General features: G+C 45.1%; 1 protein-coding gene across 3 annotated transcripts in view; it reads left to right on the top strand.

The window, feature by feature from the left end:
• The window catches only part of TNR (tenascin R), a 383,067-nt gene that overhangs the window by 191,062 nt on the left and 170,299 nt on the right, over positions 1-21,706 (top strand). For 2 of the 3 annotated variants that reach the window (XM_037013698.2, XM_037013700.2), the window contains exon 2: positions 6,020-6,120. The exons of the other annotated variant lie outside the window; for it this stretch is intronic. The gene's annotated coding sequence lies outside the window, so the exon portion shown is untranslated. The remainder of the gene's footprint in view (positions 1-6,019; positions 6,121-21,706) is intronic. 3 annotated transcript variants of the gene reach the window in all.

The following is a 21,706-nucleotide window of genomic DNA, read 5'->3' as shown; positions in this document are numbered from 1 at the left end:
AGATCTCTAGCACACGTAGGCAGAGTGTGAGGGCTCATGCGATAATTTGTTTAGAAATAATGATAATGAGGTAGCCCTGAATCAAGGAGGTGCTGTACAATCTATACAATCACACACGTGTGGACAGTGAATGCCCTGTGCATCCCTAAATGATCCCCTGTGGTGGTACTATGCAGCTGTCTTGGGAGTGAAAGGGTAGGATGACACAATCAACTGTCCCAAGTTAACTCCGGAAGCCCGAAGGCTTGCAATGGCTCGTCTAGTTTCCATTAAGAGCCTGTGGAGGATCCACTGTGGGTGAGCTTCACATATAAAGGAGGCCAAGCCCTAGTATACTTTCCCCCAGACCCCCCAGAAAGCTCAACCTCACAGGCCTTCCAAGCAGTGGCCAGTGTTTGGGCCTCTAACTTGCCATCCATCCTGTGTGAAGATGAGGTTGTGAAGCCATTATCACCAAGTTAGGGTCTTGCTGGGTGGGATTTCCGGGAGACTGGGGCCAGCATCACTATAGCAACACTGAAAAAGCACATCTCTTCTTATCTCCAGTACAGCCCTTAGAGCAATGTCCTTTTCTGACCTCCAGAGACCTTCCTTGGGGAGCAGCAAGGAGGAGGATGCTAATGAAATGCTGTCAGCATAGTCACTAAAATGTGGTTGTGTGCTTTCCTGGAGGGACCCTGCAACCTGAGGTGCCACCCCCTGCTTCCTCTAAACCTAGTCAAAAACCATAGCCCAAGATGACAGGCCAGCAAAACTCCCAAGTGCAAGGTGCCACCAACTTTCAAAATGTTTTTAATAAAACAATGTGGAAAGGGCAGCTTGTTTGTTTGGATTCTCCACTAGGTTATTCAGTTAAGCCTGAAATTCTGGGAAAACTTGAACCACCCTAACCATATTTTTCATTAGTAATAATGATAAAAGATAATTACTGAGCCTCTCTGTCAGCTATTCCAGACCCCTGCACCTCCACTTAATTAATTGCTAATTAAGATATGAAAGAACGGAAATGTCTCTCACACATCCTGACTTCATTAAGCCTCAGCAAATCTTCCTCAGGGAAAAGAAACATAACATTACCAAGGCTGAGCCCCTCCTTTGACTTGGATGGAAGGGGGTGAGGTGGGGATGGGGACTGGCCCCGAGTCGGGATCATTTAACCAAAACATCCTGGTGGTACATGACAACCCTGAGAGAAAAGAACAAGGGGGGAAAGAGAAACTCACAAATGTGAGTCCCTCCATCTCTCATATGCTGAGCTAAGCCTTTTACTTATATTATCTAACTTAATCCTCATAGCAATCCAATAAGGAAATATTCTTATCCCCTTTACAGATTAGAAAAGGAGTTCTTGGAGGGATGAGGTAAATATCTTTCCCAACAGTCTGAAGCTGGTAAGAGCTAGAATTTGAGCCAAATTTCATGCTTTTCCATTTGTTGTTTCATGGAGATGCACAAAACAGAAATGTTTTCTTCTGTGTCTTTAACATTACTGATAAAGACAAAAGGCACTTGTGGTAGCTGTCCTTCAAGGTGCCCCCCACTTAATCCTTGCTTCCTAGTATTCATACCCAGGTGTTGGCTCCTCCCAAATTAAACAAGGCTAAGCTGTGTAAACACTAGGATATTCCAGAAATGATGATAAGGTAGATAATAAAAGATACCATAGCTTCCCCCTGGCTCTCTCTGGGATCATGCACTCTGTGCGGAGGCAGCCATATTGTGAGGATGCTCAAGCAGCCCTTTCGAGGCCCATATGGGGAGACCTCCTGCTATACGTAGCAACTCATAAATGCCCCTTCCCCAGTCTTCAGATGACTGCACGCCTCCTAGGCATCTTAACTGAAACTTCGTGAGACCTGAAAGTGGAACCATCCAGATAAACCATTTGTGAATTCCTGGTCCACAGAAAGCTTGAGATAATAAATGTTTATGGTTTTAAGCCTCTGAGTTTGGGGTAATTTGTTAGGCAGCAATAGATGATGAAGTGAGCATTCATGAACTTTTCACCTCCTGCTATATTTCAATATCTTGCCAAGGCCAGTGGACCAAAGAAACCCTTCTAAGAAACATTCAGATGGGTGTGCCTGAAAGTAGGCACTCCAAATAATAGTCCTTCAAGATTCCTCTGGTAGGACACCTCAGGATGTTAAGGGTCAAATATGTATCTGATCACCAATAATTGCCTCTATTTCCCATTTTCTCATTACTAACTACTATTTGTTGGCTATTCACAATCTGATCCAACTGCTGATAGAACTGAGAAAAAATGTGAATTGACAATACTTCCACACACTGGGTCATTTTTTCCAGAGCTGATCAGCATCCTTGTAATTACATGGCTGTTACTGGAACATTTCCAGCTGTTTGCAGTAAACAAACCCAAACCATCCAAAATGAATGGCTGCTGTGAAGACTGAAACATCTGCAGGTTTTGGTTGCTGGCCTTACCTAAGCTGGCAGCGTCTCTCTTCTGCCCATGATTCACCAAAGCCAAAGGGGGGATCACACAGGGCTGTGGGGAAGCTCTGTGCTTGGGGTCAGCTGGGCCTCTGAAGCAGCACTCTCTGGACTGCCGAGCTCCTCGGATCCTGCCTGGGCAGTCAGGGGCAGGAAGCACATGTGACACAGACGGAGCTGAGACCCTGGGCTCCCTGACCTTATGTTCAGTAGGAGAGGGATCAGCATTTGATGAGAAGAAAAAAACGCAGTGCATACTTCATAGACATATTTCATAGGAAAACTTTGTTTTTCAAAGCTGAGCTGTAACAAGTCAACCCCAGAAGACTGGCTGTGAAAGAAATATTAGCAGTAAGAAGGGAAGGGCAGGCAGAGTGATTTGAGGGAATGGACAGAAGAGCACACTGATTTGCTGAAGTTGCCAGGGAGCCAGGTCCCTATGCTCTCCGGTCTTAGGTATGTCTCCTGGGTTCCGCCTGGCAGCGTGCAAGCTAAGAGGATTTGAGGGCATAGTCTGGCCCTTGATATTTACCTAAAGGCTTTTTCCCTGAACCTTGTACCTCAAACATACTTGCCTACATTGTAACCCACCAGTGTCAATTGCTGTTATAATAATCCTTTGTCTTGTCACCAGTTACAGGAAAATCTGCTCTAATATGAGGCCCCTGTGTGATCTCTTCAGGGTTGTATGGCTTTTTAATCAAATTAAACAGATCTATTAGTGAGGTAAAGGATTTTATATCACAAGGGCCAGTATATTAGGTTCATTAGGAGCTGCTCTAACACAGCAAGTGTGCTCTTGATTTCAAGATCAGCATACACTTGCTTGAACTCAATGTGGCCATTGCTCAGCCCACAGTTTGAAACTTGTTTTTTGTTTTTCCTAAAGTGAGTTAAATGGAAAAGAGCACAGGAGCCCAGCATTCTAGTCGATACTCTAAGTACCTCTGTGCATTTGACGCATGCCTCCATAAGTGAATTCTTACAGCTGCCAGTCCCCTGTCTCTCTCTGCCATGGGCAGGAGGGCAGAGGCTGTGTCCCCCTCTTGTATCTCCATGCCTGGCATAGATCTAAGCACTCAGAAGTCTCATAATAATGCTTGCTGCCAATGATGAAAGCGTGAAATCAGTGCATCTGTCTATATTCCCATATGCATATATTGGTTATATGAGCATAAAGGAAAGTATGGGAGTCTACATTCCATGCTGTCCACATGGGGGCTGAGAGTCATATGGATGGTGCAGGAAGGAGAGGAGGTGGAGAGAGGTGAGCAATGGAGGAAAAAAAAAAGAAACTGAATTAAAAAAGGCTAGATGTATATGATCTTTTTTTGTAAAAGTATGTGTATGGATGCATATATAAGGGGGAAGATGATGTTCATATGTTAAGTCAAAACAAGTTGCAGAGTATTTCAGCTAAGCTATAAACAAAAGTATCCCATATATCTGTGTGTATATATGCATAATTAGGCTTCAGTGAGCACAAGGGTTGTGTGTGTTTGGGCACTGTGAGGCAGTGCCCAGCTGAGGCACTCAAGCCTCCGGCTGCCGGGAGTGTTGGTGGCTGACAGCTCACTGCTGGTTTTCTGCCCAGGAGTCCCTGTCAGCCAGAGGGAGCTGCTTTGTCCAGCATTGTACCTGCCCTCTCCCTGGGGGCAGCCCTCATCCAAAGACTGGTGGGCTCCAAAGACCTGTGCCTTCTCAGTGTGGGATGACTCCAGAGATCCCTCCAGCAGCTCTGCTTCCTGGACTCATGCACAGGAATATGCCCCAAGAAACCTTCAGAACACATACCTATCCCAGTCTATTTCCTGGGAACTTGACTTATGACGGTGTGGAAAGACACATACTGGTCTATTAAAACGTATGCCAAAGGGCTGAGGTTGGGAGGAAATGATTAGCTTTTTCTCTATATATATTCATACCAGTTCACTTATTACCATGAGCACATATCACTTGTATCATCTCAAGATTATCGAAGAAATTTAAAGGGTAGTAAAGAACTAAAGGTTAGTTGAATGAATGAGTGACCATGACTACATGTAGCTGGAGAAATAGATGATAATAATAATAATAAAATAGCACATCAAAGGAATTAATGTTTAATGCGTTAAACTGAAGGGGATTTTGCCAACACTTCTGATGATTCAGCTTAGTTGGTTCAGAAGAGGTTGAACCAGCTTTCTAAGAGAGAGTTTACCACCTCACAGAAAAGAGGAGAAATAAAAGGGCCAAGGGGTGGAAGCAAAGAAGAGGGGGTTTTAATTCCATGGAAGGAGAGATTTTCTAGTATTAGAGCTATTTGCCAGTACAATAGGCTGCAATTTGGGGCAGTCATTGTCCAAATTACCTTGTCCAAAGGATCTATAATTCTTCCGTTTGGTGAGCAGCCAGATTGTAACTGGAGGAGAAAAATTTGCAGCAAGCTAAGCACTTCCTTACCTTGGGCACCATCAGAGCCAGAGAAGACCACTTTCCTTCCCAGCCCCGCTCGCCAGGCGGCCACTGCTGATAAACTGGAGTATCCATCAGGGATGAAATCTCTTTGCCCTTCCAGAACGAAAGGACCTCTCTATTTCTTCCAATTCCGTTCCATAAGGTCCTCCAGGGAAGGTTAATTTATTCAGGAACAACTTAGAGGAGTAAGCCTACACCTTTACTAAAGGCTTGCTCCATCCTCCCTCGGGCCCCACTTGGTTTTTGCAAATACATATGAGATCCCTAAGGCTCAGTGTCTCCTCCAGGGAAGGCTCAGAGATTTGTGGGAGGCAAGCCCTTGAAGGCATAATCAATCTGCTCCGGACCATGATGCTCCCTGGGAATTGGGTTGTGGGGAGGCCCCATCCAGTTCTGCAGAGCAGCCCTGCTTAAAGAGGAGAGGCAAACTGCTGACAGGGTAGCTCCGCACCTGGAATAGATGCCACCTAACCGCTGTTAGGTGGTCCCAACCTGAGACAATTACTTCTCGTTCTGAATTCACTTGCTCAGTGAGTATTTTTTAAACTTTTCTGTGTGGCACTGTGCTTGGGACAAGAGCTAAAGCCGTGAGCAGGACAGAGAATCTGCTGAGGAGTTGAGATTCCAGAATGAGAGGGGCTCACAGTCAGTGCTGACTCTTGCAGCGTAGGAACACACCCAGTGCTGTGGACACGAAGGACAAAGAGGCGCTCAGGTTTAAGGGGATGAGGGGCTTCCTGGAGAAAGTGTCAAGTGTTTGTCATGATCTGCATGTCACTAAGCTTGTTACTATAGTCACCTTCAAAGATCTCAGAATAGATGTTACATAAAATGCCTTCATGGATTTATAATCATTCTGTAGAATTTTAAATATTTACTACTTTATTGCAAAGCTATGAGAATGAAAGAAACTTAATGAAATAAATAAAACTCTGGAAAGGGGAACAATAACTTAATGGATAACAGCTTTCTTTGCTTTAGAAATCTACATGCTGTACCTCTTAAGTTTATTGCAAAGGAGTACTGCAGTTGGGATGGAAACGGAAGTGAGGTTCCTTATTTTGAAACCATAAGCATATTTCTTCCCCCCTTACTCCTGTCTCAGGTGGCTGCATCACTGGAACCGTGCAGAGACCAGGTCTCTTTTAGAGTTAGGATTAAAGAACGTGGGAGAAAGAGAAAACCCTGAAGACACCATCACTTAAGGTACTCTTTCCTGTGACCCTTTTACCATCCATCATTGCAATAGCCAGTTTGACGTTTTTGCTAGTGCCTGAATATCCCCAGGGATCTGAGACTGTCCCTGCCACAACAGCTTGGGGACAGTCCCCCTGAAATGAGGTGGCCAAGAGCTCTGGCTCCCTTGGGCTTCATGCTGTCTCAGAAAAAGCTGGAGAAATCAGGCACCAAGGTTTTGGCTTCTCATAAAATATTTCTGAGATGCATTTCATGATGCGGTTGGTAATAAAATTGTGTTACTGCTCTCCGTCCCTCCAAGAGGCGAGACTTGACTCCCAGCCCAACCGCGCCTGCACCAGACTGGCATGAATCAGTGCTAAATTATTCACCAGCCTGACTCTAAAATTCCTAGAGTTCCAAAACCTCTAATAAAGTATTATGAAAAAATATCCATCTCTTATCTCTATCCATAACTGTTTATATGGCTAGAGGAAAAAAAAACATACTTTTATTTCTTTTAATTTAAAAGCTCTCCTAATTCCTTTTTCATACCACATATATATGTCTAAAGAATTTTCAGGTTGAAATAATAACCTTTAAAAAACAGTCCATGGGAGAAGGCTCTCAGGATGCAGAATTGACAGGCACAGTGAATATTTTGCTCTCTTAATAACTTTCCCTGGTACTCTAACCTGATATGCTGAATTGGGAACCTTTCCAACAGGTGTGGCCCTTTTTTATGTACAAACAGTAATATACCTGCCAGTCTTCTCTCTCTATTTGGTTATATGATTGCTAAAGTTTGTTCAGGAAAAACTCATTTCCTCCCTTAGATGTGCACTCACCGTGTGTCATGGCACGCTACAGCTATGAGACAAGTCTATTCTGAAGCCCCACATTTGAATCAACCCAGACTACTCTCAGTGACATCCTGCCTCACTTGGGGACATCTGACTACGAAGTACCCCAGGCCATTTAAAAAGTAACCTTTGAAAATACAAACACACAAGAGACATCAGTCACATTAAGGCAATTATCAGCCATTCTCACTTAAGAGCGAATTGGTTAATGTGGGGTGGTCTGGCTAATGGCTGGTTGAGACGGAGTTCTCGACAGCTCAGTAGAGCTGGAGGGAGTTGGGGTGGGCCACCTGGGTGGCACCAAGGGTTGCTGTCACAAGAGCATCAATGCATATTATTAAGATGGAGACATGTTTACTTACTATCCCTCTGCTGAGGGAAGGTACTGTGTGCCTAAGAAAAATAAATTGAAAAATTAAACTCTCTCCATATACCCCACCCCCCAAAGAAACATGCACAAATAAACATAGTGGGTCTTTAAATGGATTTCTGAATAAGGTGGGCTCAATGCGGCTATGAGACCTGGCATGCTTTCACCCTCCTCTAAATCAATGTTGAATAATTATTTAAAGAATACTGGTTTCAGTGTATCTTGCCTGAGGGTTTCAGCTCCAGGCAAGTTCACTATGGATTAAATGAGACCAAAAAATGACAATGGAACATTCTTGGGGTAAAGGGTTTATATCCATCTGTATTCTCACAGCAGTAGGCTGAGCACTTAGAATCATGACTGCATCCAGCTGTCTGCAGGTCTGTAACCCTCCTTCCTCTCTGCCTGTGCCCAGAGCACTGGGCAGAGCTCTTTATATGGTGACTCAGTCAATAATTGCGAGTGGGTGTGGGAGCATTAGCCTAGCAGCAGGCCAATTACATCATCAAGTAGTTTAGGGTCAGGTGAGGATCCTGGCCTAGGAACTTCCATTTTCCCCACACAATGTGAGACAAATTATTAGCCTGACAACAGCAACCCCATATTTTCATCCAGCCCTGATATTTGAGGCTTTTGATGAGGGGTTGGAAGGATGAATGAAGAAACCCAGGACCCCTCCAGCCTGAAGGAGAGGCTGTGGGGGGTCTCAGGATCCTGTGTGCACAGGACAGGCAGTGGTGGGGAAGCGGCTACTGAGAACAAGCATCACGTCCTCTCTGGAGCTAGCCTTCCTCCAGCAAGCAGGGCCCTGCCCCAGTCCTACCTGGGAAATCAATCTGCAGGCTGAATCAGAGCACTAGTGTCTCTGCCTCCGCCCAGAGCACTGGGCTGAGCTCTCTATTTAGTGCAATAATAGCTTATTGCCTAAAGGTGTGGAAGCAGTAGCTTAGCAACAGGCCAGTTACATCATCAGGTGGTTTAAGTTCAGTGAGAATCCTGGCTGTAGGAACCCCAACTGCCCTACAGGAAAGGTTGGAGGAAACTTTGATTTACAACCAGTTAGTGAGAAGCACAGGTAAGGTGGACTTGCCATTGGTGACTGGAGTTCAAGGCAGTCTTGTGGGACCAAGCCCTTAGCCTGTGGACTGTGATGCCATTTCCAGGTAGGTAGTATCAGAATTCAGTTGAACTGTATGATACCCAGCTGGTGTCAGAGAACTGCTGTGTAGGAAAAAATCCCACACATCAGATTTGGTGTCAGAATCAAAATTGTAATCCCAAACCACATCAGAGCCAGAGCCATAAACACACCAGTGTTAAGCTCCATTTCAGTCTAGGGCTGAAAAATTTCCTGGGTCCAGGGGGGACCAAAGCAAAGCTGGACGGGAAGAGCCTCCTACCTAAAAGTCAGTGAACAATGGTTGGTAGGTCCAGGTGGGGGTGGTGGATCCCGCTGGCCCTCCTGAGGGTGGAACTTCTCAGAAGTCCGCAGGATGCTGTATTCAGAAACAGTCCTCAGAGCGCCAGCTGCTCTGTTGATTAAATCTCAAAGCCGCCCCCTGGCACAGAGGCTAGCCCATCCTTCCCTGCCAAGCCTTGTCACATGTGGACAATTGACCTCACAGAAGAGTGTGGATTTTCCGGATTAGTTTTTCCACCACGTAATTACAAATAACTCTTCAGTAGCATGGTTTGGTGTTAGAACTGCCTGAATTACCAGATAGGAAGACCCACAGATCACCTTATGGTCTCCGGCAATTCCAGCAGAGGTGCATTCTCCTGGCTGTTTGGAACTGTCTTGCTCAGCTGCTACCCTACCTCCATTCCCCATGCATTTGAAAGCAGCTTATTTTAAAAGCTGATTAGATGAGCCCTTAATAACATTAGAATTTAAATGGCCCCAGATAGGCTTTCAGCTTCTTGCCAAATTGAGATAAATGTGATATTTGGGGAGCTGAGTTCCCAGCTTCATGGCTGCTGTGAACTGCAGACCGGTTTTAAAGCACTACTTTCTCCCATTCTTTTCTGCAGCCTGAAACTGGGTTCATGGGCATGTATAAAGTCGCTTTCATCTCTCAAGTTGTAGAATTCTGTGTGTAGATGTGTCTCCCTGATGCACTTTAAAGGAGAACTAAGTTAGGGTCTAGGGGCACAGCAGAGAGTTATCATCTGTGCTTGATAATCTATGGGAAAATGTCCTCTGTTTTCCCATACTCTGATAACTTTCAGTTCCAGGCAACAAAGTTTCATTGAGCAACTACTATTTAGTCATTTAATTGAACATTGATGCTGTTATACCTTTTGCTGATAATAATATAAAATGGTCAGAAGCATGAAGGTTTCACCTTGGTCAATGTGTTTATCTCCCTACATAACTCATATAGGTGGGTTCAGTGGTGGGAAAGGGAGACACACTTATCAAGACTTCCAATGACTGCCTTCCAGTTTAATACTCTTCTATAAGTTTTAGAAAAAGTTAAAGACAGGATGGGAGGGGTGGAGTGGGAGACCAACCAAAAGTGAACATAAAACAGATGGTTCACTGTTGAAGTAAGTGTGGTCTTCCAAACAAATAAACAAAAACTGAGTTGTCTTTTCTTCCCCTTCTTTCCCCAATCAAACCAGACTCCTGGGTGTCCTCAGAGTTAAATCTTGAGATTCACAGAAACATGGCTCACCCTTTTCATAGAGGTGCTCATTACAGAAATATCCTTGAACAGAAGCTTCCTTTTGGAATAGAGCAGCTTCTACAGCCTGTCAGAAGCTAAATGTTGAGCTAGAACCTGTATTTGCATTCCAGTGGGAAAAGACCTTCATCCAGGTTTCCCTGAAGTGAAGCCTAAGAATTCTAGGGAAGCAGCGAGGAGAGGACAGGGACGGCTGGGCACAGGCACAGTGTGGGTTCACCCCTCTTCCCTGGGGCTCTGGCCCTAGGAGTCCAAAACTCACCCCGCCTTCAGCGACCCTGGAGGGAGTTTCAGGAGGGAAGTATTTGGAATTCATTTAAACTGGGGCTTGAATGGATTCAAACAGAAACTACAGCGTGAACAGGAGTGGCTGCTTCAGCTGCCTCATGAAAACAGGGTTGAGAAAGTCCAGCAGAGTACAGCTCCAGAAACACAGTGTTTGAGAGTCTCTCCCAGGTCTCTGATCAGCCTCTGCCAGAACAGAGCTTACCTGGGATCTGTGCTGCTCCATGTGGAGGGCAAGGGGAGGTCCCAGGGGAATCCACAGGGCTTCCTGCCTCAGCCTGCTCCCTTCGCCAACGAGAACCTCATCCAGTTGTGATCAACTTCGTAAAGAATGTAGTACCTGAGAGGCCTTGGCCCACTAAAGGGCCGTCTGAGTATTTGTGTTTTCTCTCAATGCCTTGCGGTTAACCTGGCAAAGAATGTGGTGGTGTTTGGTATGTCAACTGGCTGTCGACACCTGAGCCCACCTCTCCCTCTGCTAAACCTGGGGCCGTGCAGAAAGAGAGTTGTTTAATGTTCCTCCTCTCCTCAGAATGCCTCTGCACAGCCATCCTCCCTAACTGCTTTTCTCCTCTGGAGGCAAAGCGTGCCTCCTTCCTACCAAGGTAACTCTTCCCCTGAGCTCTCAGTTCCATGCCTACCACCTCCCTTGGAGCTTGCATCCATCATTGACCCTTTCCTACCTCAAATTTCCTCTCACTTCCTGAAAGTTCTTCCCCTTCTGCTTATGAACAAGCCTTGGTCTCCATTAAAACAAACAAGCAAACAAAAGCTGCTTTCTCTTGATTTTGTGACTCTATCTCCTTCTTTGATCCCAAAGTCTTTGAAAGAATATTCCACATTCACTCTCATCCTGTCATTCCTTAATCCCATGAAAAATTATGCATCTTACCTTGCCATGCAACACAGTCAACTTAACTCATCACATACTATGCTCCTCTCCCAGTCTGGGTCCTGACTGCAAGGAGGACACCCTCTTGTAAGGCAGGCAAGATGCCTCTCGCCTCCCCACTTGCAAAGCACATGGTAAATGAGATGATGAGGTTGTGTACTATACTGAGGCTGACTGGGAATCATCAGCCCTGTCCTGGGGGCAGGGGACAGCAAGAAAAGTCATGCGAGCCCTCCAGACAAATGGAGAACCCAGGAAGGAAGAAGAGAAAAGGAGAGAAGGAGGGGCGGGCTGTCCAGGTAGAAGAGCAACATGGGCAAGATCATCAAAGCCACTGAGGCAGCATGACCTGTAAACGGCATGTACATGGCATGGAGACAAGGGGTGTTGAGACTGCAGAGGATGACTGATCTTTAGTCCTCAAATGACATCCTGAGAAACTTTAATTCTTTCTTGCAGATGATGGCGGGGTCAAAGCAGGGGAGAGACATACTCAGATTGCCTTCTAGAAAGATCACTGGGAGGCAACAGAGGGGGGCGACCTGGTAAAAAGCTGTCCTCATGGTCCACAGAAGAGATGACATAGGCCTGAATCAAAAGGGGTGTCTCTGGGGATGGAGAAGAGGGGAGCTAATGCAATCTCCTCCATCCTCCCTGAATCCCACTTAGGTTCCACCCAAGCAGATGCTCTCTCTTCCTGCTCCAAACCCGCAAAGCAGCTACTGTGCTTTTCTTATTGTCCTTACTCAACTTGCATTACAGTCATTTGTGTATTTCTCTGATTTTCCTTATCCAATTGTATCTGTGTCTCCCCTGCCTCAAATTACAGTACCTTGCACATAGTAAGAACTGAAAGGTTATTAAGCTGAATTGGATTTTCAAGAGCTTCAAACCATGAATAATTGAGGAATCAGCCATGTATAAGTGTTGATTTACATAATTGTGTAAACAAGCTGATAACAGTTTTTAAATTTTTCCTATTATTTTTATTATCCCAGAATGACCCCCCCACCATCTTATTTCTCCTGATTTTAGGGAAATAGTAAACAAATATTCTCTAACACACACAAGTGGCAGAGATGCTACGTGGCTCTCACCTCCCCAGGCAAGGGAAACGGTTGTAAGAAACAGATGATTGCATTGATTGAATATGAAAGCCATGTATAAATATTGAGAAATCTGCCGTCTGAAGAGACAGAATTGCAGAGCACACTGCATGATGGGACCTGCGTACAGAGTCCCGAAGGTCAGTGTGCAGATACAAATTGATTAAGCTAAGTACTTACTGAAATTCCTTTCCAACATACTGATGAGAATTGATCATAGGCAGGACCCATATTTATGGTGAAAACACTGTGTAAAGTTACCCCTTGGTATGTCATTAAAGCAAATTTAAATTGTCCAGACTTTTTTCCCCAAGTAAAAGTATCTGCAGTAGAGTTAACTAATATATTGTAAGGAGCTAACCAACACTTACAATTTGGTGATCAAGTTTCTTTATGTGTGAACACGATTGGCCTCATGACAGCTTTTACTGAGACATTGTTTTATAACCCTGAGGTCAGCCTCTCTCTTTTTCTCTCTCATGCCAAACCAAAGGATTCTGATTGGTCCTGAGTCCATCCCAGCTTGTGCAGGACCCAAGCTGCAAACACCAGGAGTCAGAAATCTCTTAAACATAGACTGCATCCAACAGGCTTATGCAGTGTGGTGAGGGCCATAGCTGGAGTCACTGGGGCAGCAGGGAAGAAAGGAGGACGTGGAATGCAGTGGGTAAAAGGCAGGGCAGGGCACATGAAGGGAAATTAAGAAAAGGAGCAGAAGATCCAGCTATACATCTTTATTGAGTAGTTTTTGTGTGTCAAATACAAAAGTATGAGCCATGGGCCCCACAGAAGGAGCACTAGCATGGTCTCTGCTCTCGAGGAGCTGAGGGTTTAGTTAAGAGGGCAGTGCTAAATTCAGAAAATAAACAAAATACCAATGCATGGCAATATAATGAAGTACTAAGGAGTCCACCGCAGCAGTGGCTGTGTTATGCTACTGAGACCCAAAGTAAGGCGAGTGTCCAAGGGTTCAGGGCAGTGGGGGTGACCTAAGGAGACCTTCTGGGGCCATGGGCTTGAGCTGTGCCTTGAATGCAGAAGTGGGACAAAGCTAGGAAGGCAAAATGTGTCAGACACCTCTGACTTAAGGAAGAAAGTAAGAGGAAAGGAGAGGAAGGAAGAGAACAGAAGGGAAAGTCACAGAGCACGGTGACGGCGGAGCGGCTACCGCGGCTTCCCCGATGCCTGTGCCAACCCCTAGATTGCCTTGGCCAAAGACCAGCAAATGCAAGGAAAGGAATATTTCTGCGCTCCTAGTAGTTTCCGTAGAACTGGACTAGTGCCAGCCAATTTCTGTTGTCTTTGTAATCACAAAGTGAAGCAGCTTTTTCCTCATGTTTGCTTGAGAGGAAAGCTGTTTACACTGAAAGCCTCATACACTTCAGACTGAACTTTGACAACTGAATTCTCCTATTACTAACAACTGGGTATAAAGAACCCACAGAAACTTCCAAAAGATGAGATGGCTCTATTAGCTGAAGTTTCCAGTAGCCTCTGAAAAATGGAGAGATTGGTAAATTAATGATAATTTATTAGATGCATTTCAAGTGGGCTTTATAGAGGGAGCAGAACATCGTCCACAAAAGGTATTTTGATTGGCACCATGAAATCTCCCTGTTACTCCCCCACCCTAGTGTCACCCCCTGGAAAATTTTGAGAAAGTACAACACCTGGTTCTGCCATGTTATCTGAAATTCTACCATTTGAGATACATTCTTGTTAAGGTGTTCCCTCTGTCAGATGTCCCTTCTGAGAGGCAGACAGCCCCAAAGAGACCTGTTTATCCACACTGAAATGTTCAATATTTTATTAGGTCATTTAATGTCTAAAGGCCACTGGAGGAGGAAAAGGCAGAGAAGAGGAGGAGAAAGGTGGTGGGAGAAGAAGGAAAAATAATTTTAGAACATGGGGCCCTGTTAGGGAAGGCAAGACTGAGGAGGGTCTGTGGTGCAGGAGGTGGATGGTCTGGATGCCTAACGAGCAGAGGAAGGGAAGAAAATGGAGTCGGAAGGGGAGAGAGAGAATGGGAGCATCATGATGGAACGAAGCTAGAATCAACGTGTTCTCCTTTGTGATGTGGTCTGAGCAGCCCTGGCTAATTGGATAGCTCCCACTTTAAAGCTGGGCATGTTTGAGGTGCTGCACAAGAACGCTCAGCATTGCTTACAAGAGCAAAAAGGAGGAGGGACGAGCACAAGCCTGGCTGTGGAGGGTTACTTGGAAGGCTTTGCTTCTGGCAGGCTGAGTGGGCATGCAGGCAGCTAAGTCCAGTCTGGCCACAGCAAAACTGCAGCAAGCCCTTCATCAGGCACTAAGAAGAAAATGCCTAGAGATCACCCCCAATACAGAACAGTGGCAGCTGTGGGCTGAGGGAGTTCCATGGTTTCTGGCTGAGTCAGTGGACTGCACTGATCTGGGAAATGTTTCAGAACCGTCTGTGATGGGGAGACTCTAGGAGAACCCTGGTAATCTGATACCAGACCCACAGACCCAGTCAGTCTAGGACTGTAAAGATTATTCTTGTCCAGCCCTCATCTTCTAGAGAGAAGTGGAAGAGTTCAGATTTGTTGAGCACTTTCTATCTGCTAAGTGCTATTTTGATGACTTTATATGTTTTAACTCATTTACTCCTTGCAACAACCCTTAACAGGTATTGTTATTATTGCCATTCTACAGATAAGGAAATTGAGGTACAGAAAAGCTAAACAATTTGCCCAAAGTCAAACAACTTAGTAAGTGGCAGACTGAGGATTTGTACCCAGACAGTCAACGTCCAGAACCCTCCGCTCTAGTCCTTCTCTGTAAGACTCACCTGAGGTCACACAGCCCACCAGGAGGAAGACTTGCCTTTTGCAGTTTGAGCCCGGGCACCTCCAGGTTGGAGCAGATCACTTGCGTGCCAATAATGCCTGCTGGAGAGAGGCTGCAAAGATTTGGGATTCCTTGCACAAGCAGAGGGCTTCTCTGAGAGGGATGCGGGGCACCAGGTGGAGGAGCTTATCTCCTAATGAAAGAGAGGTAATGGGGTCATAATGGAGCCACTGCGATTGAGGCTGAGATAATTATTGAGATAATGGCCCAGAAAGGGACGAGTAGATGTCTCCCTCCTAGAAGAGGAGGAGCTTGAGGTAATGAAATCGTAGAGTGTATTGAGGGTTTGATAGTGATCAATGCAACACCAATAGACTGAGAATAAAGATAAAGGTAGAGCTGTGATGAGGTTAGTCATTTGATCAGCCACACTCCCTGAATGCCAGCCTTGTGCAGTCGCTACCTGTTCTGGCCGGGAAATGAGGTGTGCTCCACCTCGAGCTTACAATCTAACTGACAAAACAGGTAATGGTAAACAACTCGCCTCCCCAAACACATCCTGGGGTATCAGGAACACAGGTAGGCACCGCCAGCTATGCTAATATGGCCTTGAACTGCTTTGAAGAAGAAATTGGTAGTTAGGATTCTTGGTGCCAGAGAGGCAACATAACAGGGGGCTGTGCCGATGCCATGTTGGTGTCTTTAAGAGGAGGATTATTACTGCTTGGCAATTACAGAGAGAGAAACGAGGATGCAGTCGTGACTTGTAAATAGGAGCAACAGTGGCGATAGAGAAATAGCATGGAGAGTGGCAGCTTCTCTGTGGCTAACATTATCATGGGTGATCTGAGGAAGGGAGTGGAGGGTTTCTGACACGAACAGAGAGGTGGTCAGTATGTGTCTTGTGTGGAGTAGAGACCCCTGTATCTTCATTAAAGGTGGCCAGGGTTCTGCATTGTAGAGTGGTGGATAAAGACATTGAAATTGTTGTGGAAACAATTATGACTGTAACCCAGGTAATAATAAAGATAATAGACCTGTAACAAAGTCAGTGGCTGTAAAGGAGAGGACAGGGCAACTGAAATGTAGAAGGGGTGATAAGGGAGGTAATGGTGGTAATGGGAAAGGTAATGGAGTTATAATGTCCAGAATGCTAAAAGGTAATGGAGTTATAATGAGGTAATGACTACAGAGTTGGGGGAGAAAGAGGATCATCTTAATGGAAGCACGAGAGACTGGTATACAGATGGGAATGCATGCGGATCATTTATCATGACAGCTGGAGCGGGGGGGTGACCAGGAAAGTAATGAACAGCCACATGCAAAAGTTCTCATTACAACAGGAGTCCTAATGGGCCTTGGAATAAGGTAACAATGCTAATGGAAAAGATGATGACCTCCGGGAAAATCAGGAACCTTGTGATGGTATTTAGAACCATCTATTTAGTTGGAGAGACAAGAGGAGGAATGGCAGTGGGCTGATAGTGGACGGGTTTGGATGTATTTGCATGTATTTGCATGTCCCAGGACTGAAGCTTCTGAGGATGCTTCAAGAGACATGTCCCTGTAGTTTGGCTCAGTGCAGCTGTTCCTGTTTGTGTAAGGAGTTTGTGGGGTATGAAGCAAGTATGGGATGAACAGACATGGCTGCAGCAGCAACTAGAACTTACAGTCGTCTAAATTTTGGTCTTAAATTCAGCATGAAAACACACCAGCTCAGATGTAGTACTTCTGTGAGCAGAAGTCTAAACAAGATGTCTGGGAAATGCATGCATTTGTAGCAGAAGTGAAAGTATACAGAGGATTATTGATTAAAAAAATTTTTTTTAACCATTAGTGTTCTTTCTAAGTGGAGAAGTAGGGACTTAATCCTCACTGTTTAACTTCTGAGAGCATTAGTTGGGAAGAGTCTGTGGAAGCCTGTGTAGCCTGTCTGGCTTGGAAGGCTCTGATGCGGGCTCTGCAGAGGAATCTGGGGAGCAGGCAGATGATCTGCCACATCAGGCATCCAGGAGATTTGGACAAGAGCAGAGCCTCTGACGGAAGTGGAGACAGCCAGAGAGACTCATCGTCTCTACTGGGAGGCTTGCATGAAATAGCCTCCTCTGCCTTTGGTACCTAATTCCACCTCTCAGGCCAACTACATCCAAACCATTGAGAAAGCTTTTACAACAGAATAAATTCCTAGGTTCTAGCTCATGGAGAGTCTGGTTCTGTTGGTTAGAGTCATAGCCTGTCCATATTTTTAAAAACTCCCCTGGAAATTTTCTCAGGCATAGGAAATTTAGAAGTCTTGTGTGGGAACCACTGTCTAAGGGTCTGCCTGCAGCCCTTATACTAAGAAGATTAGGTAAGAGGTGGAGAAAGCATATTTCATGGTGTAGTCCAAAGCAACCTTTTGAATAGAGTTGTCCTAACAGTGAGATCTGATCTGTACTCAGAAGCCTTTTCTCCTCAACAGAACATTAACCTCCACCTGCCTGCCCTCCGCATGCTCATAGGGTCTACTTTTCCCTCTGTGAAGAGTCACAGAGTTGACTTACACAGTCTCCCAGCAAAGGACTCCACTAGGGCAATAGGCTGCCCTGGGCACTCTCTCCTCCAGAATAGAAGGAATGAAGCAGTATTAGGACTAAAGCATATGTGAGAGGAGTAGAGGAAGAAATGGAATGTGGAGGAGGGAGAATAATGTCCCCAAAAGATGTTCCAAGTACCTCTAGTTATGGAGATGGAGATGGAGGCTGGCACCACCAGGCTGACTTTTGAAGGTCCCTCCCACCCAACCTCATCAGAAGTACCATTTTGTTCTTCAGGATCCTCAGGGATTAAAAAGTATCAATATCATGGAGATACTCAATCTATGTTTAGGGAAGTACACATTACTTCTGTCCGTCAATGGCATATAAGCTGTGCATGTGTATGTATGTCTACACCTAATCCCCAAAATTAGAAAATGGGTATAATCTCTAAACAATGCATTATAAAGAAAATGGATTGTTTCAATTTGTGAACAAAATGATCAAATATTTCTCAATGGCTTGCCTCTTAATGCTTCTGGTCCTCTTCAACTCAAACCCTTAAAGAGACTAGCAATTTACCAAAAGATTCCAGTGCAAAAGCCACAATGGCATCAGAAGAAAAGCTCAGGTCCGTTAGCACCAGCTTTCCTGGATCTGTCTCAGAGAGACAGAAACCCTCAAGAGAGAAGTGAAGTTCAAGCCCTACTCGAGCCGCCAGGGAATCCCTCGGGCAGTCAGGCTGGAGCTGTGTTTGAGAGCGAGTCCATGAGCACAGAGTGGACTCTCTCCTCAGCTGGTCACTTCTCCCCTGCACCAGCCACCACCCTTATCAGACCGTGGACCACACAGAAAGTATGCCTCACATTCCCAGGGATGCCGACCCACCACTTGAGAAACGCCACCTTTCTCCTGAGATGTGTTGTCATTTGTTAGCTGCTAATCATTCATTAACCTCCCAGGTACCTCGTGGAAGCCAGGACCTTGCCTTCATTTGCAAAGCTGGTTTGCTGGGTCTCCTTTAATAAAATTACAACTTCAGGAAACAAATCATTTATATCAAATACAACCTCATAGCTTTCTCTTATGTTAATCATTTCAGGCAGGTGCTATTAGCTAATTCAATCACTGGGCCACAGAAAGCCACTGCTGAATTAATAAGGAATGAACTCAAATTCTGAATAAGAGATTTTCTGAATAAATGGCTCTGAATGAAAAACCAGGAGCCAAGCCTATAATCATAGCAGATGAAAACAATGCCGAATTGCATATTAAACACAGTTCGAGCTCCATCTATTCTCAGTCCACAAATGCTTTTGGAGCCAAAAGAACATGTTGTGACCACCAATAGCCTTCCAGGTTTGCTGCTTTTCTATTTCCTTAATGCTTTTTCAGGTGAACTGAATATATTCTGAAGCGCTCATCCCAATTTAGAATAAACCTTAGTTTACCCCAGGTCAACTTTTCCTTAAAAATAGCATTTTTGTCTATAGCCCAATTCAGACTCTCAACTTCTTCAGTTTCCCAGCTGGACCCCCTGAATCTAGCCCCCCTCACCTCCAGGACACTTTCTTCACAGCACCCAGGGTGAGTTCTTGGAAACCCAGATCGGACCACATCACTGTCCTGCTTAATACTCTCCATTCTTTTTCCCTGTCCTCATCTTATCACGTCATACGAAATGCTCTGTGAAGGGTGCTTGTCTTTCCAAGCTTGTCTTTTATTTTTTCTCCCTAGGAACACATCCTGAATGCCTGCCACACCCGCGTCCTTGTCATAGCTGAGTATGCTGTGCCTTCTCAGAGGGCCATGCTGTTGCTCCCACTAGAGTGCCTACTCCAGCTTAATTTTCTTCTTTTAAAAATCACGTTGAATGGCCTTCTCTTCAAACCCTCTCCAATCCTGTCCTTATGTTCATTCCTAGACTGAGTTAGGGCCTTCAGTCTCCCGCTCCAACTTGACTGACATCTCCTTGAGAGCACAACTACATAGCATTTAACCTTATATTTTCAATGCTGGGTGTACGGTAGATTCAAAATATATATTAGATGAATAAATGAACAGGCGATAGAACAAATGAGATCACAGATGAATAAATGCACAAATTCAATGACACGGTTTATGCCAATTTTAGCAGCTACATTTCCATTCCCTCTGGGCAGAAGCATTTGAAAAGTTTATTTTCTTAATCTGAAATTCAGTCAGTAAAAACTTGGCCCAGAATGAGTGAGTTTCCCTACAGCCAGTGACATCAGGGTAATGTCTTCATCCTTCCATTTTAGTAACTGTGTGGACAAAGAGACTCTGCAGCACAGAAAGGATGCTTCCTCCCTGTGGCAGGGAGCCACTGTCCTAACTGATGCATGTGGTGAGCCATGTTGCCTGCCTTGGGCCAGGCTTCCGGCTCCACAGGACAATGTTCCTACTCTGCACACTGCATTTGCTTTTCACAGATCTGTGGTCACCTGGCATTGATCATGCTGGGCTTCATCAGAGATTTAATCAGGTCTGGGTTTTTAACAATGTACTCGTCATGCTCACTTACCTTAAAATCAAGCCTGTTCCAGCATTAGTTGGTCCGATATACTCAGTCTCGTAGTTTTGGCATTTTAAACTTGAGAATTATTATTATTATTTTTTTATCAAGGAGCACTATATGTTTTTGCCAAGTATCCCTTGCACCTGAGCCTCTCAGGCTGGTTCCCTGGTTGAAATATCCCAGCCTTAGGGAATATGCTGCACAAACTTAGTGGCTTAAAATAATACACATGTATTATCCTATAGTTCATAGGTCAGAAGTCTGACATAGTTTTACTGGGCTAAAATCAAGGAGGTGGCAGGGCTGCATTCCTTCTGGAGATTCTGGGGGGAGAATCCTGGCTTTTTCCACCTTCTAGAGGCACATTTCCATCCACATTCCTAGGTTTTTGCCCCTTTCCTCCATCTTCAAAGCCAGCAGGGGCTTTGAAGTCCTTTCATATCATATAACTTTGACCTCCACTTCTGCCTCCCTCTTCCATGTTAAAGGACCATCGTATTATGAGGCCCATCTGGATAGACCAGGATAACCTTCCTATTTTAAGGTCAGCTGATTAGCAACCTCCATTCCATCATAACCTTAATTTCCCTTTGCCATATAAGGTGACATATACACAGGTTCCAGAGATTAAAACATGGACATCTTTGGGAGGCATTATACTGCCTATCACACTTGTATGGCTCTGGACCTCTCTCTGCAAGGCATCCTTTTGGATAAACATGCCGGTCCAGTATGGATTTCCCACCAACAGTATTGGCATTACCTGAAAGCTTGTTAGAAGTGCAGACTCACGGGCCCCCATGCCAGACTTTCAGAATCAAAATCTACCCTTTGTCAGCTCCCAGGTATGCAGGCACAGTGAGTTTGAGAAGCACCACTCCAGAGGTTCCCCGTGGGACAGAGGAAGAGCTTGGACTTGGTGTTGGACAGACAATAGTGTTATTTGGAAATGTTTGTGTAATAATGGAGAGATTTTGAGGAACCTAATGAATAGACCCTCTCTTCCCTGTTAGAGCTCTGAACAAATAAGACGTAAGACACAGAAGTGGGCCAGGTGGAAACCAAGATATTACCTTGGTAAACTGGTATCTGTTAATGTAGCTTTACCTGCAGATACAACATTGAATCTGGCAATAAGGAGAATTTCTTCCCACCCAGTCATGGCTGCCCTAGACTGGGGAGGGTCTCCACTTCAGCACCCTGATGGCAGCGACAGAGCCTGTGTTAAGAGGATTTCTAACAAGAAGCAGGGCATCTGAGAGCACATGCTCTCTGCAGGCAGGCCCGTTCCCAGAAGGAAAAGAGGTGGGGCTACACGTGCCCAGTTTCTCCTTCCAAACTCAGCAAACAGCCAGGCCACTGGTGAATAAGCAGATAGTGTCAAGACAGAAGTGTTACAGCTCATAGAGCAGCTTCCACATGGAAGGAACCATCAGGAGAGGGAGCCAGTATCTCCCCAAATAAATAATGACTTATCACAGGGTCATTGTGAGAGACGTGATACAGCATGTGTGACGGACTCAGTCCACCTTGGTTCTGTTACAGAG

The sequence above is a fragment of the Manis javanica genome, chromosome 11 (genome assembly GCF_040802235.1).
Source record: "Manis javanica isolate MJ-LG chromosome 11, MJ_LKY, whole genome shotgun sequence".
Classification (NCBI taxonomy): Eukaryota; Metazoa; Chordata; class Mammalia; order Pholidota; family Manidae; genus Manis; species Manis javanica.
The sequence above is the reverse complement of the archived record's forward strand: the minus strand, read 5'-3'. Positions and strand labels throughout refer to the sequence as shown.